The following is a 15,800-nucleotide window of genomic DNA, read 5'->3' as shown; positions in this document are numbered from 1 at the left end:
TTTCAAGGTTTTTTTGTTCGTTTTTTTATTTGAATAAAGCTCCTAAATTTGGATATTTTCCAAGTTAAGTTACTTGATTTATCTTAATACAAAATGTTTATATTTATCTCAATGTTTTCCTAAGCAATTTTGTATATTCTTGTGAGACTAGAGGCCTGATGCACAAAATTCATGCAAGGGGCTCGGCCCTCGCAGCTGCAGAGGCTTGCCTGGGCCCTCACAGCCCCAGCTTCTCCGGAAGGTCATCCGAAAGGTCGTCTGGAAGGTCGTTTGGCTGTCTGGTCTAATTAGCATATTACACTTTTATTATTATAGATAATTCTCTGTGGGTTTCTCCTATTTCTGCACATTACATAAAGGAAGTGTTGCTTGCTCTTTGATATAAATGGTTTTTCAAGGGTATCAGTATAGCAAACAGTGGGGAAGAGAGAGATACTGTCTCCCACTGGAAGGAAGTGAAGGATCACACCTATATAGCATAATAAGCAAAATGTCTCCCACTAGAGTAAAGGGAAGACATGCTTACTGTCTATTATAAAAGACAAACTTAGATTCCCTAAGTTCAGGATTCCTTTTTGTTATATACTTCACTTCATATGCAAGCATCACCTTGTTCTCTTTAACTTGACTGGAGAAAATTAAGGTTTGGTGAATTGATGGATAAATCTGATACTCCATGCTATGACTAAGCAATTATGTGTATGTGGGGGGAGAGGGGTGGTTATGACCACAGATAGATGTTAATTCTCTTTACTTAAACTCTTTCAGAAAAAAGAGGGTCAGATAGAGACTGAGAGAGAATAATGGGTCAGATTATCTTCAAAATTGACTTTAGCTCTAATAGTCTATGTTTATATGACATACTGATATCTATCTCTATTTCTATCTACAGATAGATGACAGATAGATGATAGATAGGTGATAGATGATAGGTAGATGATAGATAGATATATAGATAGATAGATGATAGATAGATAGATAATAGATAGATGCTGTATATATTAAAAAAAACAGGATTATCATAAAAATGAATGACTGGGTGGTGAGATACAATGTTACATTAAAAGATTGAATATCACAGTAATAAAAATATATCAAAATGATACAAAAAGATTAATAATAATACGACAACAAGGTATCACCTCACACCTGCCAGAATGGCTACCATCAACAAAGCAACAAACGACAAGTGCTGATGAGGATGTGGGAAAAAGGAACCCTCGTGCACTGCTGGTGGGAATGCAGACTGGTGCAGCCACTGTGGAGAACAGTATGGAGTTTCCTCAAAAAATTAAAAATGGGTCTGCCATTTGACCCAGTGATCTCACTTCTAGGAATATATTCCATGAATTCTGAAACACCAGTCTGAAAGAATATATGCATGCCTATGTTCACAGCAGAGCTACTTACACTAGTTAAGATTTGGAAACAGCCCAAGTGCCCATCAGTAGATGAGTGGAAAAAAAAGCTGTGGTATATTTACACCATGGGATACTATGCAGCATTAAAAAAGGATCTCTTACCCTTTAGGAAGCATGGAGGGACCTGGAGATTACTATGTTAAGTGAAATAATCCAGTCAGAGTAAGTCAAGTACCAATGATCTCACATGTGGAATCTAATGAACAAAAAAATTGGCGAACAAAATCAATCCAGAGAAATTGAAGCATGCAACAGACTGAGAAGTTTCAGAGGGTGAGGGGGGGGTGGTGTGGAATTAAACAAAGAACTTATTCATAACCCCTGGATAGACAATAGTGCTGCGAAGGCCTGGAGAGGGGGTCAATGGGGGCAAAATGGGACATACGTAATACTTTCAACAATAAAAATAAATTTTAAAAAGTTCATGCTACTCAGCAGATTCCCATACCACTAGGCCCATATTTTACAAATTAAAAGCCAATACCTAGTCCCTAAAACGTACCCCTAGTAAAAAGTATTGTAGCTGGAGGTCAGTACTTAATAATGTCAACAAATATAGTGTTAACTCAGAGGGTTTTTTTTGTTTTTGTTTTTTTTTTTAAGGTAAGAGATTGGATGGAGAAATCTTACTTGTTTAGGTCTCACCAGTTAGGTCAATGCTAGCTGTCCAGCTTTTATTACTTTGATCTTAAATAAGATTGATAGAAACGTCCCTCTCCCCCAGTGTTGTCATGGTTCCTGCCAACAGGGAGAGAGGACACATAGATGTATTGCCTCTTGTCTCAGAGTAACTGTCACTTATATATAGGTTTTCTTGTCTAGCAAAAATACCTGTCACCAGATTTTATTTGATGTGCCTTTTTTTCTCATTCATCCTAAGTAAAATCTCCTACTTTTCATTTCCCTTTTAACCCTATGTATTGGCACTCTGATAGTATTTTGAAAGCAGACTTTTATCTAGTGTTATGCACCTTCTTTTTTGATTGAACATTTTAAAATTCCGTAGCACAGTAGCGGCTTTGGAATTTTGCTTTATGCTGTGAATTACTTACACCAGGGGAACCTGCCTCTAGGATAAATCTCCTGTGTGACTAAGGCCCCCCCTTTATTTAAAGGAACCTGAAGTTAGAGTTATTGTCTCTAAATGATATACTAGTACTAGTAAGACTTGTGTTCATTCATTTGAATTGTTCTTTTCCCATTTTTTTTTAAAACAGGGCTTTACTATATTTGTAACAGCTTAACCAACTAATTTAAGCTAAATTATCTTTCCATCTATAACATGTCAGTTAATGTATTTGCTAAAAATGAATACCTTCTGTTCTCCTTTTAACTTTTATTGGATCTCTGACACAACCATTTGCCTTCTTAGCATAATCTCTTGATTTTATCTTATTAGTTTTCCCACAAGGAAAGGTTACAAATGAATAGATTCTGCATGTCTCCAAAGCTTTACCAAAAATATTGCACATCTCCATTCTGAGTTGGATAATCCTATCTAAATTATATTTTTCATCACACGAGCATTTAATCCAATCTTGTTCTATATCTGATTATCTTTGTAATGTGTCCCTTTAATTTTTGTTTTGCTTTGTCTTTAATTAGAGCCTTGATTACACAAATTTTGAGACTTATTCTCTCAAAGAACATAGTCCCTCAACTTTGGTAATTATGTTACCTTTAAACACACACTGGAACTTTTTGGAGTATGTTATACTAGTCTTACAGTATTTGTATCTCAAACCTATACAGTGTCATTAACATCTTAGAATAGCTATTTTAATCTTAATGGAGTAGCTCCTCAATTTCTCTTAGATGGGACTCTGTCCATAGTTTTAAAAGGTCACATCTCAGCGTTTTCAGGATATTGGCTTTCTCTGATCTTTGTCAGAACTGTCAGATTTCTGTTAGTCATCACTATGATCTAATAATCGCTAAGGTGTCTCCCAATTTCCTAAGGCCTATTTTAAGAACAATTAGACTTGGTACATTTTTTATACCTTCATATCTATTTTATCCTCACTTTTAAAATCATTTGACTTTCACATATATTTACTTTCTCTTATAAGACCTAACCTTCCTCCTAGGACCTAGGGAAATCTTTCTTTAATTTTTTTTTTTTTTTTTTAATTTTCACCTGAGGATATTTTTCCATTGATTTTTAGGGAGAGTGGAAGAGAGCAGGGAAAGACAGAGAGAAACAGCAATGTCAGAGAAATACATGGGTCGATTGGTTGCCTCCTGCTCACGCCCTGACCAGGGCCCCGGCAAGGGAAGACCCTGCAATGGTGGTACATGCCCTTGACCAGAAGCAAACCAGGGACCCTTTGGTCCGAAGGTGGATTCTCTATTCACTCAGCCAAACCAGCTAGGGTGGGAAATCTTTCTTTATCCAACTTAACTAGACTGCCTTTCTTTATTTTATTTTAATTGGCCAATGTTTTTCGTCTGATAATAATACTAAAGACTAAATTATGTTTTCAAACCATTGCAGTTCTTTTTTACCTAAAAACAAAACAAAACCTTTGTTTTCTATCGATATAGTGATCCTGTCATAACCATCTTATTGAATCTTCTGCGCCTTTGAGCTTAAGATAGTTCACCAAGTATTTTGTTTTCCTTATTTCTCATTTGTTGATCTTTGATGACATTTTCTTTTTATAACAGAAGTCCAAACTTTTAATTCAATTATTTATAAATATCTAAAATATATATGTCCAAGTACCATAATTTTAATCTCTGAAATCTATATTCAAATATAAGGTATTAATAAATTCTACTTCAAATTCCCCTCATAAGACTGATTCAAGGAATTATAGAAATATATGGCTTCCAAGACAAATAGTGTGTATTAAAGCAAGGATGCACACTTGTCAATATTGTTTACTGATAACCTGTTTCTAATGAATGATGTGTAATTGGTAGGTATGGCTGCACTGGAGATTGGGAGATATCCTTGAGGTGGCAAATGACTAGCAGAGTATACACTGAGTGGCCAGATTATTATGATCTCTGAACGCCACTCAGTGTATATCCTATATAATTAAAGGCTAATATGCAAATTGTCCCCTTGACCAGGTGTTTGACCAGCAGGCAGGCTGGCCAACCGCCCATGTCCCCTCCCCCTGGCCAGACTGGCCGGATCCCACGCACGAATTCATGCACTGGGCCTCTAATATATTCATTCAGAGATCATAATCATAATAATCTGGCCACTCAGTGTAAAAGCTAAAGAGACCGTGGAATTGATACTGGTCCATGCCCAGTCATTCCTGTTTCTTGTAACACAGTATTCCAAGAATGGAGACTTGGGGATTTTCAGAAACTATTACCACCACCTGCACTATGCTAGCACTTTGCTACCACCGTTGCATATTGTGTGTTGCCTGCCCTGTTTTTTGTACTGATAGTAAGTAAACCTGATACTGGTGAAGCTCATTGTGCTTTGTGAGTTTGGTTGTCCATTTGAAAACAAAATCACTGCTGCTGGCTGAGCGGAGTGGGCATTTCAATCCAAACACTGAAAAGGAAAGCAGAACCAGGAGCTACTCTTGCACTGCAGACCACATCCTTAGCTTTAACAATTTAACACTAGGTACTCACCAGGCTTATGGATCACGTAGAGAAGAGAGCAGCCTTTTAAATTTTAAGAAGTCCTGGTCTTGTTTGTAGTGCTGACTGAAAAAAACAGAGTAAAAGAAAAGAATATACATTGTTACTGAAGTTCTGCTTGGTACATGGTGAGCCTTTATTGGTGATATATCTAATCCTTGCCATCTCTGTGTACATTGCAAAATGGAACAGCAACTGTCTTCTTACTAAAGTCATGTGCAGGCTCCTATAATTAAGGCCACACATTGTTCACCTGCTTATGAGTGTCTAGTGACTAACACGACCCAAACTGGCCTTTCTATTTATTTTCCCCACAACTTCTACTTCTTGAATGTTTCTTGAATGTCATAGTTGACTCAACAGAAGTTTTGTGCTTGCAGGATTCAAATATTTAATGAAACTCTTCTTACCCTTGGTAGAAAACCTGTTGAGAGACAATTGAGAGATGGATATAAAAGTGTTAACATTATTGCTGATAGAAGCTACATGGAGAAGATGACTTAGGTCTGTGGACAAGAGGGTGAGCTAACATTTTCTCCTACTTTAGGCAGAATCACTTATAGAATTGTTACAGGATTGCAAGAAGCTAGGGAAATTTCAGGACAGGAGAAAGAGGAAAAAGGAGACAAGAAAATTAAAACAAGGCCAAGCAGTTTGGACTGCTTGCAGCTGGCTTATAAATAGCAAGCCATTATCTTCCCCAAAACAAAGACACTTGAGGGCAAATGGTTAAAAAGCCTCCCTAACAAGAGAATGCAGACACAGTGGGGGGGAGGGGGAAAGATAAAAAAGGGCAGTTTTTCACTCCCTAAGCAGAAAAGCCATCAGTCTGGGGGCTTGGTAAGATAAAATTGCCAGGTGATTCTCACAAATTCCGGGGAAGCCATAACAAAGTACAAGGGGGCCTTAGAAATTAATATGTACCAAGATATTCAGCAGAAGAATTAAAAAATCTATAGACAGAAAGGTGGATAAGGCAGAAAACTCCCACCTCACTCACTCCTGGGATTAGCCGAGTCCATCCGTGCTTTATGCCGGGTGGGATGATAGATTTGCTTGTCTTGCTCCTTTAATAAATGTGCATGTTTTACTTTCTTAATAATTTGCTTTTTTAATAGATTCTCTTTAACACAAGACAATTATCTTGAGTAACTTATTTGAAGTCAAGAACCGAGGTGGGGCACCCTCTCCCTCTGACTAGGGGGCTGCCGGGTAACACCTGTCCGGTGTCTGTGAGAGGTGCCTATCACCGAATTACAGGCTACACTCCACTACTATGGGCTTCTTCCATGGGGCCTACTGACTACAGGTAGAAGCAGAAATTCTGAACTTGTTGTAGATCATAAGGTTCCTAAAAGAAGAGAGAAAGAATTGAGTCAAACGTTCTCAGGTCTTCTCCAAACTCACTAATCACATAAGGCATGGAACGTGGATTTCTTCCCTGTGGAAACTGGAAGATGGGAAATAATGCTCCCTCCAAATAATGTCTCTTTGTTTCTTGTACTACTGTCTGTAAGTAGCATGAGGCAAGGACAATGTTTATTTTCTTCAACCCTGTGCACCTGAACCTTTCCCAGGGCCTGTATACATTAGCTACCTAACACATTTTTGATGGATAAAGAAATAAGTTGGAAAAAAAAGATTATTAGGTATGTTTTGGGGAAAATAAATAGTAGAAAGGAAAGCAAGATGTTGGTAGTTAAGGGAAAATTAGGTACTTTGAATATGAAAATTTCTCACATGTTAAAACCACTAACTTAAGAAATATTGTAATTAAGATGTGAGAGAATAAATGTTGGTACTTTGTAATATTAGTAGTTTGGCATTACAAGTTAGTGTATTTTTATTTAATTATTTTTTGAATATCAAGTTTTAAACATGTCTTTTTGAAAAAAGTAAAAAAGAGAAACCAGCACCTTTAGAAGGATGTACCAATGAAATAAACGTTCTTTGAGTGTAGAAAACAATAGAATTGAAGGCTGGACCAGAGTCTTAAATTTTAAAGAATAAAAACATTCCCTACCTCTCCATGACTAAGGTAACATTTAAAATCATAAATGTAGAGATAACTGATATTTAGAGCATGGAAATTGTAATATTTTTAGTTTAATACTAGAGTAAAATAATTTGCTTTAATTACAGAGGGTTGAAGGAGCTCTGATATACAGCTCCTACTAGCATCATCATCATCATCATATCTGCACCTAATATGGAAGTGTCAGAATTACTAGTATGCTCTGAAAGTATTTTGAAATGGCCCTAGGAAATGAGACTAAACCAAAGGGTAGTTTTAGGTGGCCTCTTATGATAGGTGGTAACACAAATTCAATATTGAAAGATATGCACTAATGAAGACAGTCTCTTAGCCCAAACTGATATCAGAGTAATCAAATACATTGGGATAAGCCTGCCAAAGTGGCCTAGATTATGAAGCAATGTCTGAATGAAGAGAGATCACTCATCCATAGACTGAGGTAGAACACTAATTGGTTATAATCTTGTACAGCTAATATGAGAGCTGTGTTTTGCTCTGAGGGGAAAATAGCTATCACAGGCTAGGCATGAAGGCAGAGCTCTAGCCAAGTGGTCTTGGATTTTAAAATAAGGCTTCATTGTAGTGAAATGTTCAACTCTTACTAGAAACTGGTGAAGCATTCATCTTATATAAAAACTGCTGTTTCAAATTTTATTCCTGCTATTTTGGCTTCTGTAAATGTTTGCTTGCTTAAATAATAAGGAAAATAAGACTACTCCCATTCCAGAGAGACCATAAAACCTTCCCCAGATGAAGCCTTTGGTTGAGGTCTCAAAGCCCCAGCACATAGGGCTCTTTAAGAACTTGTAAAGGGGACCGGAAAACCCCGTATTTGGGAGACAAAGAAAGTAAAAAGATACAAATAGGGAAAGTTCCTCCATGTTGGGGCCCAGAATTTGAAATACAGTTTTCTCTCGGCCCGCGTGTAATAATCAAACGTAACTCCATCTCTCTAAGCGTTGCTTGTTTCTTCTCTGGTTTTCTGTAACACTGGAAGACTAACACAACTCATTCATACAGAATGGATGCACATGAAAGTGAAGTCTGTAACTGGATGAACATGTTAACATTCTGGGCTTGCTACATGACTGCACAAAAATTAAGTTCATTGCTGCCCAGTAAGTATATGTAAAATAAATGGTTAAAATTGGTAAATAGGAACAGGGACATGTTAGTTTTTAGTGGTAAACTTGAATTAATAATTAAGACACACTTTCTTTTTCCTGGAAAATGTAAGAAATAAAGCTTATAAAGTTTTTTGAGCTGAAAAAAAAAATTCCAAAAACTTATAAATAGGTCTAGGTTACTGACTAGTAGCTGAAGCATGCAGTCCAAAACACCTTAACAATGACTTAAAGAAACTTCCAGGAGGAGATCCAAGATGGCGGCGTAGGTAAACACCTAAACTGCTGCCTCGCACAACAATTTCAAAACTACAACTAAAAGACAAAACGTCTATCACCCAGAACCACGGGAAAGCTGGCTGAGTGGAAGTTCTACAACTAGAAGGAAAGAGCAAACAGCATTGAGGGGTGCACAAGCGCTGAAAAGCTGAGGTACGGAGATGCGCGAATCGGGCTGGCGACGGGTGACTGGGAGAGCTGCTGTTTTCAACCTGAAGGGAGATAAGCTCCCGATTACTCCGAACTCGTTACTGGGGAGACACGGGGGACCCAAACTCCTACGGGGAGAAGCTGGACTGTCTGCCGTGGCGTCGGAAAGTGAGGGAGGCTTGCTTGCAGGGCTGCGCGCAGGAACAATTGTTTATTGTGCTGGGGCACGGGACGCAGGGACACTGTCGGAGACGCAGAGCCAGCTTACTGGCAGCCATCGCTGTTTGCCACGCCCTAGCCTAGTGACGCCCTGAGACCCCGCCCAGCACAATCTACAAACCCACCCAAGCTCCAAGCAGCGGCTTTAGCATATGAACGGCCTGCCCTATCGCAGCTTAACCTAGCAAACTTGCAGCCCGGGTCGGACAGCTCCAAAACCTCCAAACCCCAAGCAAAGAGGAGAAAACTGCAGTTCTTGCTGTAGCTCCTGCTGGGTGGCCTCAGACAGTAGCTGACCTGCACCCCATTGGAGATCCAGAAGCCAGTGTACCTAGTGGTCAGTGTGAGACACCAGACTTCAACTCCTCACATCCATAAGTGATACATTCAAGAGGCAGACTCAGTGAGCACCAAAGCCCCACTGAAACAAGTCCTGCACCATAAGCGTGTCTCCAGCGCAGCAGTTCTTCCATTATAGACACAGCGGGTCCTCACAGCCAATTGGCCTGGAGGTCAATTCCTCCCAGTGTACCAACAGCAATCAAGGCTTAACTACACCAAGACTTTGCACTCAGCCCACAAAGGGGTGTACCAAAGGCATCCACCTCAGGTGATTGGGGAGGCTGAGCTACTGGCCCCTATAGGTCACCTACCACACAAAGCCACTCCGTCAACACAAGGAAGCAGCAAAATGGGGAGACAAAGAAACATGTCACGAATGAGAGAAATGGAGGAAAGCAAACTAATGGACGACATAGAGTTCAGAACCACATTTATAAGGTTACTCAAGAATCTTCTAAAAACCGCTGAGAAACTTGATGAGACCTCCAAGGAGCTTAGTGAGACCTTCAAGGACCTTAATGAGAATGCCAAAAAAATGGAAAAGGACCAGTCAGAAATTAAGCATACACTGTCTGAAATAAAGAATATACAGAAACTCAACTGTAGATCAACGTACCCCAAGAATCAAACCAAAGATCTGAAATATGAGGAAACAAAAAACACCCAACCAGAAAAACAAAAAGAAAAAATCCAAAAATATGAAGATAGTGTAAGGAGCCTCTGGGACAACTTTAAGCGTACCAACATCCGAATTTTTGGGGTGCCAGAAGAAGACAGAGAGCAAAATATTGAAAACCTATTAGAAGAAATAATGACAGAAAACTTTCCCTACCTGGTGAAAGAAATAGACGTACAAGTTCAGGAAGCACACAGAACCCCATACAAGAGGAATCCAAAGAGGACCACACCAAGACACATCATAATTAAAATGCCAAGGGCAAAAGACAAAGAGAGAATCTTGAAAGCAGTAAGAGAAAAACGGTTAGTTACCTACAAGGGAGCACCCATACGACTGTCAGCTGATTTCTCGGCAGAAACTATGCAGGCCAGAAGGGAGTGGCAAGAAATATTCAAAGTGATGAACAGCAAGAACCTACAACCAAGATTACTCTACCCAGCAAAGCTATCATTCAGAGTTGAAGGTCAGATAAAGAGCTTCACAGACAAGAAAAAGCTAAAGGAGTTCATCACCACCAAACCAGGATTACATGAAATGCTGAAGGGTGTTCTTTAAGAAGAGGAAGAAGAAGAAAAAGGTAAAGATAAAAATTATGAACAACAAAATGACATCAAATACATACCTACCAACAAGTGAATCTAAAAAATCTGAAGAACAGAATGGACTGGTGAATATAATAGAATCAGGGACATAGAAAGGGAGTGGACTGACAATTCTCAGAGGGGAGGGCATGTGAGGGGTGCGGGAAGAGACTGGACAAAAAGCTAACACCTATGAATGAAGACAGTGGCGGGGGGTAAGGGCATGGGGTGGGGTGGGGAATCAGGTGGAGGGGAGCTAGGGGGAAAAAAAAGGAACACCTGTAATAATCTGAACAATAAAGATTTATTTAAAAAAAAAAAAAAGAAACTTCCAACTGCTCTTTCAGGTGTAGAAAGCTGAACATCTAACACTCCCAACTTTATGATAATATAAAGCCAGATAATCTATAAAATTCAATTTTTACTAAACCCATTAGAGAGCTGAAATTGTAGCAGAAGCCAGTAGCTATAATTTATAGGAAGGCAGACTTCTTCAAGACAGCAAGTTGTAAATACTGGCTTACATGTAGCTGCATTAGAGGAAGACAGGCCACTGTGCAAATCGGTAGGGACTCAGCTGAAATCTTTAATGAATTTGTAAAGGCTGAATGTGGGCTGACAGGAGTATAGAACCTCTGAAATCCACTAACACAAGAATATTTCTCACCCATTTGCAAGGGTACCATTGGCTCTACAAGGGTGTTCATGAGAAAAAAAAATGAGGGCTAGGTTGAAAGCAGAAGTCTTCCTGGGTAGTAGTGCAGAACTGGAGAAAAAGCATAAAATCTACTCCAGAGAAAGCATAAAATTTAGCCCAGAGTCTTCTGACTTAAGCAAAAAAAAAAGCCTAAAGTAAATATAGAGGAACAAAGGAAAAAGAATTTTTAAAGACTTAGGGGGATAAATCAGTGTAGTACTAATTCAATCCATATTTGGTTCTATAATTTTATCCATTTCTTAAATATCAAATTGCATTAGAAATGCCACTGATTTTCAATTGTTTTTTTGTTTTTTTTTCTGAATGTGGTACATTACAATCTTAAATTAAGTAGTCTATTTTAGCTACAAATATTATGTGTCAAACTTTGGAAAAAATGGTTTAAATATTTCTTAGAAATATTTAATAATAATAAGAGATAAAATATAAATACTAAAAACAAACAAAAGCACAAAACATATTACACACCTTTCTTCTCAGATTTGCTCCAAGGAAAGTTGGCATTTGCTAAGTATTCTACAGAAAACAACCTACACTGAGGCTGCCGCCACCCCTAATTCTAAATGTCAGTTTCACACCATTTACTAAGAACCATATCATCCTGTTTATTTCCATCATAACAGTTGTCACACACAATCTGTAACTTAATCCAGATATACCATACTCATGAATTCAGCACAGTGCCCAGTAAATAAAATTCTCTAAAAGACTATTAACATTAAAATGCCAAGTTTTATTCTTTCTCACATATTAAGCCTATGATTGACATGGAGATTCTGTAAATTTATTATAGATTTAGTTGTCTTGTAGCTCAACTAGGGTGTCACTCTTATCCATCTGACTTAAGGTAGCTACAAGCATGTCTGCATTTCATCCAACTGATATGGTAAAAGAGAGGAAAAGTCGATGCTTCCCTAACATCAAAGTTATCTCTTAGAAGTTGTCTAGATGATTTGGGATTCTATTTCATTGGCCAAATTTAGCTATTAATGAGGTGGGGAAATATAACTTTTTCTGGGCAGCAACATGACAAGCTAAAATTTGCTGGGTTTAATATGTGGAGAAAAATAATGTAGTTGAAAAGGTCTAGATCAGTGGTCGGCAAACTCATTAGTCAACAGAGCCAAATATCAACAGTACAACTATTGAAATTTCTTTTGAGAGCCAAATTTTTTAAACTTAAACTATATAGGTAAGTACATTGGTATTAACTTAATTAGGGTACTCCTAAGCTGGCCTTTGCTAAAAACTCAAGGGGCCAAAGAGCCGAATGTGGCTCGCGAGCCGCAGTTTGCCGACCACGGGTCTAGATTAATTGAAAACATGATACCTTGGATGTAAATTTTATCACTGTTGAATTTTTTTTTCTGAATGTTTGAAAGTTGGCAGAGTGAATTACAGTGGTTTTACTGAAATCAATTTAAAGAAAATGATAATATCATTGCAAATTATGTCAAAAGCAATAATCCAGATTTTAAGATTATTTTAATATAAATATATTTCTATTTTATGTCTATATAAGTATAAAATTTATATTTACATACATACAAATTTATTTGACTTCACTCAAAATACATTTAGCAGTCTTGTGCAACTAAATAAAAGACAAATAGGTATTTTTAGTATTGTGACAACAATACTAAATAATATAAATACTAATAATTTGGTGTTTAAGAAAAGCCTTGAAGATTTTTCTATTAAAATTCATTATTTTATAAATGAGGAAATTAAAGCACATAGATTTTAAATGTCATTCTCAAATTCACAATGTTAGGTAGTGAAAGAGATGGAAATGGACACCTGTCTTCTTTCTAATTACGCTGTTTACTTTACACCATGATGCCAGGTCAGTTTTAATAAGGGTATCATTTAAATACGAGGGCTCAGCTCACTGTCTAGCCAGTATTCCCACAGTAATATAAATGTAGACAAAAAGCTATTATTGATTGACTGCCATTCCTTGCCCAGACTCCATTATCCAAAGTGGTGGCTGAAGTCTATACACTCTTAGAGAAGTGATGTGGAAAAGATGTTGGGGAATAGAGAAACAAATTCATCTTGGGAATTCGGATGGTAGAAGGTGGGTATCTTTGTCCCCAGTATCTTCTAAGCAGATTTCCCCAGTATATTTTGAGCTAAAGAAACAGATGTTCAATAACAAAGATTCTAGAAGTCCCAGTCAGAAACTGAATAAAGAATCCTCCCTATCAATAGATGAGCCAAAATAGTCAAGAGCCATTAACTGTTATCAAACTGAAGCTGGAATTGAATGGATTAGACCAGTGCAGCTAGAAAACTGAATAGGTTTACTCCCATAATTTCACTAACGTTGCAACAATGTGATTCTAAAATATTTAAGAATTTAGTATTTTTAACTCTATCATGTCAAAATGTTATTATTATTAATCAAGCAGGTGTTGCTATTCAGCTCATAACCACTGGTACAGCTATACACATTATTCAAATAAGGAAATTTGTTTACACCAATTGGTAAATAGCCACTGGTCTGATCTCTGTTCCCTCTGTTGGGTCATATTTGGGTCAAATCTAGATTTGCTCAAATATAGAAATTAATATAGTAATGCCTAGCACAATAAATTCCTGAGATCTGGATTGAGTGTTATGTTTCGACTCTATTCTGATTGATTTGTAACCTGTGTCTTTCCAACTTTTAAATATTTGAAAATTACTTCAGATTATAACCAAACAACTAAAATTTTAGTTAGGGTTGAAATGTAGGGATAATAATTCCCTTCAAATTGGGGAAATTGATGCTAGTTTTATGGAGAAGACAGCCATGGAGCTTTCTTTTGAGGAATGGGTAACATTTCACTTCAAAGTAGATATATTCAAAGGATATAGAGTAGTGAAAATCATATTAAGCTGTCAGTTGAAAATCTTGAGTAATTTGAAAAACTCAGCTTCCTTATGGAACAACCTATTTATCCATGATTCTCAGTCTTTAGAAAGTTTATATGTTTGACAAAAATGCTTATTTCTAAATTCCAGTCTTAATGCAATTAAATATGCATTCTGGTGTGAGGCCCAGAGACTTAGGTACATATGCAATCTCTCATTTCATATGTACCTACTTTTCATATATGGTAGTCCCTCTTCTCTGTGGGGGATATGTTCCAAGACCTTCAGTGGATGCCTGTAAACTGCAGATAGTACCAAACTCTGTAAATAGTATGTTTTTTTCCTACACATACATAATACCTGTGATAAAGTTTAACTTATAAATTAGGCAGATTATCAATAATAAGTAATAATAAAATATAATAATATACTGTAATAAAGATTATATGAATGTGATCCCTTTCTCTCAAAATATCTGATTGCACTGTGCTCACCTTCTTCTTGTGATGATGTGAGATGGTACAATGCCTGCACAATGAGATGAGGTGAGGTGAATGACGGAGGAATTGTGACAGAGACTTGGGCTACTATTGACCTGATGATTTCACGATGAATTCATGATGAAGCTACTCAGAATGGCTCATAATTTAAAACTTATGAATTGTTTATTGCTGAAATTTTCCATTTAATATTTTCACATCAGGGTTGACCACAGGAAACTGAAACCTCAGAAAGGGTAGACCACTGTATATCTACTCTCATTATTTAAAATGCATCTCTGCATAGTTACAACCTTAAAATGTACATATTTTAATTTTATATATGTAAGTTTAATGTAAATAAGTGAAATAGTAGTACAAGTGTTATTTTTCTTACTATTCTTATTAAACATTATTTTTGAGATCTCCCTCAGTAGCTGTTTAATCTTTAATTTATTACTTGTGACTTTTAAAATGCATTGCACCAGGAACATGAGCACATTTCATTTGAAATAGACACTAAATAACCCCAGCAACTCTCTAATACAAACAATGCTGTGATAAAAATCTTATATGTGCCCCTTTATGGACCTATAAAAGTTTCTCTAGACTATTCTCATTATTTGAATTCCAAAGTAATAAAATGTAAGTGTACTAAGTGCTTTCAGGTTGTTTTCCAGAATGGCTGTCTATGCTAATATTGCATTAGCAGTCCACCAGAGCTCCTGACTCCTTTGCCTTATCAATACATAGTGCAAGGAGTCTAGGGAGTGAATGGAGTTTTAAAATAGTATGATTTTTCCCATCTGTGTTGTGAAAGTGGTGAGGAGATGATTCAAAGAGTGGCTGATGAAAAGTTAAAGTATCTCTTTAATTAATAAGAGAGGCCAAGTTAGAATGTGGACTTTCCTCATTTACTCCGAGGGGCTTGCTGATACCCACAGGCAGAGCTGTTCAAGAGGCTGCCTCCTGGAAGCGGCCACGTCAAATGCCTGGTCTCTGAAGGAAGTTTACTTGCAGAGGCAGAAGGACAGATTCAGTGCTTATTTCTAAGTACATCAATTCAATAAACTTCTTCCTGTGAGGAATAAGAAAGGAGGTAGAGAAAATCAGAAGAGTAACTAAAGGTATTCCATCTCTACAGAAAGAGAAATCAGGGGAAGAAAAGAAATATTGTACACGACTATATACCTAAGCTCATTTCCTTTGATTATTTTGAACTTTGCTATATAGCTCTTGGTCTATCTGGGTGTAGATGGCCTCTTTAGGGGAAGGTGAGCATTCTATGGGGACAGACGAGTT

Source organism: Plecotus auritus, assembly GCF_963455305.1.
Source record: "Plecotus auritus genome assembly, chromosome: 9".
NCBI lineage: Eukaryota > Metazoa > Chordata > Mammalia > Chiroptera > Vespertilionidae > Plecotus > Plecotus auritus.
Note: the sequence above shows the minus strand (reverse complement) of the source record.